The sequence below is a fragment of the Oncorhynchus masou genome, unplaced genomic scaffold, assembly GCF_036934945.1.
Source record: "Oncorhynchus masou masou isolate Uvic2021 unplaced genomic scaffold, UVic_Omas_1.1 unplaced_scaffold_2005, whole genome shotgun sequence".
Classification (NCBI taxonomy): Eukaryota; Metazoa; Chordata; class Actinopteri; order Salmoniformes; family Salmonidae; genus Oncorhynchus; species Oncorhynchus masou.
Genome location: NW_027008495.1, coordinates 7501 through 12500, shown reverse-complemented (window position 1 = coordinate 12500; position 5000 = coordinate 7501). Strand labels below are relative to the sequence as shown.

The 5000-nt window shown below is 37.2% G+C and overlaps 1 pseudogene; it reads right to left on the bottom strand.

Annotated features, from left to right (window-relative positions):
• LOC135532748 (multidrug resistance-associated protein 1-like) overlaps positions 1-5000 on the bottom strand; it is a 72846-nt pseudogene that overhangs the window by 61224 nt on the left and 6622 nt on the right.

The window sequence follows — 5000 nt, the reverse complement described above, 5'->3', positions numbered from 1 at the left end:
CACACACACACACAACTAGAACTGGGTGATGTGGACAGAAATCCATATCGCGATAAAATGTAAACATTTTTAGCAATAATGATAAATCCGTGATCAATTCCATTAAATCATTCGTGGGGGAGGTGTGTGTGTACAAAAAGTAATATGACAAAAGAAAATGTCATTATTTTTCTCAATAACAACAAAGTCCTCAACAACATTTGTTTTTTGTTTTGATGGACAGTTACATCAGCAAGCAGGACTCTAGACGTGTGTTTCCAGGGCCAGGTAGGACAACTGAGACGGTAGACTACGATTCAAAAAGTAAGATATTCCCATGCAACATATCCAAGGGAAGGAGTGGTTGATGTGCAACCTGTCGAAAGGATCCACAATGATCACATTTATTTTGGCCTCTTCAGAGAATTGGCTGACATCTCAGTGCATATTGGCCTGTAGGCTACATGATTCACCACCTGAGGAAGGGCGACCTCAAAACACTAAACTAGATAACTAACTGTAGATATTGATATTGTCACTAGGTTACCATGTAGGCTAATCTAACTGTAAACATGTTGTCGCTAGATAGCCATGTAGGCTAATCTAACTGTAAATATGCTGTTGCTAGGTAACCATGTAGGCTAATCTAACTGTAAATATGTTGTTGCTAGATAGCCATGTAGGCTAATCTAACTGTAAATATGATATTGTTGCTAGATAGCCATGTAGGCTAATCTAACTGTAAATATGTTGTTGCTAGGTAACCATGTAGGCTAATCTAACTGTAAACATGTTGTTACTAGATAGCCATGTAGGCTAATCTAACTGTAAATATGATATTGTTGCTAGGTAACCATGTAGGCTAATCTAACTGTAAACATGTTGTTACTAGATAGCCATGTAGGCTAATCTAACTGTAAATATTATATTGTTGCTAGATAGCCATGTAGGCTAATCTAACTGTAAATATGATATTGTTGCTAGATAGCCATGTAGGCTAATCTAACTGTAAATATGATATTGTTGCTAGATAGCCATGTAGGCTAATCTAACTGTAAACATGTTGTTGCTTGACAGCCATGTAGGCTAATCTAACTGTAAACATGTTGTTGCTAGATAGCCATGTAGGCTAATCTAACTGTAAATATGATATTGTTGCTAGATAGCCATGTAGGCTAATCTAACTGTAAATATGATATTGTTGCTAGATAGCCATGTAGGCTAATCTAACTGTAAACATGTTGTTGCTAGATAACCATGTAGGCTAATCTAACTGTAAATATGTTGTTGCTAGATAACCATGTAGGCTAATCTAACTGTAAATATGATATTGTTGCTAGATAGCCATGTAGGCTAATCTAACTGTAAACATGTTGTTGCTTGATAGCCATGTAGGCTAATCTAACTGTAAACATGTTGTTGCTAGATAACCATGTAGGCTAATCTAACTGTAAATATGTTGTCACTAGGTAACCATGTAGGCTAATCTAACTGTAGACATGATATTGTTGCTAGATAGCCATGTAGGCTAATCTAACTGTAAACATGTTGTTGCTAGATAGCCATGTAGGCTAATCTAACTGTAAACATGTTGTTGCTAGATAGCCATGTAGGCTAATCTAACTGTAAATATGATATTGTTGCTAGATAGCCATGTAGGCTAATCTAACTGTAAACATGTTGTTGCTTGATAGCCATGTAGGCTAATCTAACTGTAAACATGTTGTTGCTTGATAGCCATGTAGGCTAATCTAACTGTAAACATGTTGTTGCTAGATAGCCATGTAGGCTAATCTAACTGTAAATATGATATTGTTGCTAGATAGCCATGTAGGCTAATCTAACTGTAAATATGATATTGTTGCTAGATAGCCATGTAGGCTAATCTAACTGTAAACATGTTGTTGCTAGATAACCATGTAGGCTAATCTAACTGTAAATATGTTGTTGCTAGATAACCATGTAGGCTAATCTAACTGTAAATATGATATTGTTGCTAGATAGCCATGTAGGCTAATCTAACTGTAAACATGTTGTTGCTTGATAGCCATGTAGGCTAATCTAACTGTAAACATGTTGTTGCTAGATAGCCATGTAGGCTAATCTAACTGTAAATATGATATTGTTGCTAGATAGCCATGTAGGCTAATCTAACTGTAAACATGTTGTCGCTAGATAGCCATGTAGGCTAATCTAACTGTAAATATGATATTGTTGCTAGATAGCCATGTAGGCTAATCTAACTGTAAACATGTTGTTGCTAGATAACCATGTAGGCTAATCTAACTGTAAATATGTTGTTGCTAGATAACCATGTAGGCTAATCTAACTGTAAATATGATATTGTTGCTAGATAGCCATGTAGGCTAATCTAACTGTAAACATGTTGTTGCTTGATAGCCATGTAGGCTAATCTAACTGTAAACATGTTGTTGCTAGATAGCCATGTAGGCTATTCTAACTGTAAACATGTTGTTGCTAGATAGCCATGTAGGCTAATCTAACTGTAAACATGTTGTTGCTAGATAACCATGTAGGCTAATCTAACTGTAAATATGTTGTTGCTAGATAACCATGTAGGCTAATCTAACTGTAAATATGTTGTTGCTAGATAGCCATGTAGGCTAATCTAACTGTAAACATGTTGTTGCTAGATAGCCATGTAGGCTAATCTAACTGTAAATATGTTGTCACTAGGTAACCATGTAGGCTAATCTAACTGTAGACATGATATTGTTGCTAGATAGCCATGTAGGCTAATCTAACTGTAAACATGTTGTTGCTAGATAGCCATGTAGGCTAATCTAACTGTAAACATGTTGTTGCTAGATAGCCATGTAGGCTAATCTAACTGTAAATATGATATTGTTGCTAGATAGCCATGTAGGCTAATCTAACTGTAAACATGTTGTTGCTAGATAACCATGTAGGCTAATCTAACTGTAAATATGTTGTTGCTAGATAACCATGTAGGCTAATCTAACTGTAAATATGATATTGTTGCTAGATAGCCATGTAGGCTAATCTAACTGTAAACATGTTGTTGCTTGATAGCCATGTAGGCTAATCTAACTGTAAACATGTTGTCGCTAGATAGCCATGTAGGCTAATCTAACTGTAAATATGATATTGTTGCTAGATAGCCATGTAGGCTAATCTAACTGTAAATATGATATTGTTGCTAGATAGCCATGTAGGCTAATCTAACTGTAAACATGTTGTTGCTTGATAGCCATGTAGGCTAATCTAACTGTAAACATGTTGTTGCTAGATAGCCATGTAGGCTAATCTAACTGTAAATATGATATTGTTGCTAGATAGCCATGTAGGCTAATCTAACTGTAAATATGATATTGTTGCTAGATAGCCATGTAGGCTAATCTAACTGTAAACATGTTGTTGCTAGATAACCATGTAGGCTAATCTAACTGTAAATATGTTGTTGCTAGATAACCATGTAGGCTAATCTAACTGTAAATATGATATTGTTGCTAGATAGCCATGTAGGCTAATCTAACTGTAAACATGTTGTTGCTTGATAGCCATGTAGGCTAATCTAACTGTAAACATGTTGTTGCTAGATAACCATGTAGGCTAATCTAACTGTAAATATGTTGTCACTAGGTAACCATGTAGGCTAATCTAACTGTAGACATGATATTGTTGCTAGTTAGCCACGTAGGCTAATCTAACTGTAAACATGTTGTTGCTAGATAGCCATGTAGGCTAATCTAACTGTAAACATGTTGTTGCTAGATAGCCATGTAGGCTAATCTAACTGTAAATATGATATTGTTGCTAGATAGCCATGTAGGCTAATCTAACTGTAAACATGTTGTCGCTAGATAGCCATGTAGGCTAATCTAACTGTAGACATGATATTGTTGCTAGATTGATCAATCAATTAACCTACAAGGCTATCTAGCAACAACATATTTACAGTTAGTAATCTAGCTAAGTGTACATGGCTATCTAGCAACAACATCATATTTACAGACAGATTAGCCTAGATTAGCCTAATGTCCTACAGGAACTTCCCAGCTCTAGGCCTGGCGCGCTCCGCTCAGCTCCGCGGGTTCATCAAAACCATACTAACTCCAGCCTAGTCCGGTTGTAAAGTGGTGCCATGAACACAATACTAAGAGGTGAGAAATACTTGGAAAACTCCCAGAAAGCTGTGACTCTCTGTAACTACAACAACAGTAGTTGTTTTGAGAACTGTATTTTTCCACACAGTAGCATTTTGAGCAACGGTCATATGATTATGCTTCTCAGAATGCATCTCTCCCTCCTCCGTGTCACAGCGGAGAGAAGAAGTGAGTCAGAAGCCGACAGCCAAACAAACAGAGGGTTTCATAGCAGGAATCAACATAATGCATAGGCTATTACTGTTGACCACATTATGATTCTAGAACAATCCACAGGGACGTTGTGTAACAAAATCACCCCAAATAATGGTTCTAGAACAATCAACAGGAACATTGTTCAGCAAAATCACCCCAAATTATAGTTCTAGAACAATCCACAGTAAGAGGTAGCCTATGTCTGTCATTCTGGGTTCATCGTCCCAGCTCTAACACACAACCTGTCTCTCTCTCACCTCGTTGATGGCTTGTATGATCTTGGATCTGAATGTGACAGTAGCACAGAGGACGGCCACCAGCCAGAAGTTGAGCATCACCCCTGAAGACTGGACTCCTTTTAACCTCTCATACTGAGTCAGGAGGGTGGCTAGCAGCTGGGGAGAGAACACACACACACACACACACACACACATTAGAACGACATATATATACACACACACACACACAAACACACATTAGAACGACATATACACACACACACACACAAACACACATTAGAACGACATATACACACACACACATTAGAACGACATATATATACACACACAAACACACATTAGAACGACATATACACACACACACACACAAACACACATTAGAACGACATATACACACACACACACACACATTAGAACGACATATATATACACACACACA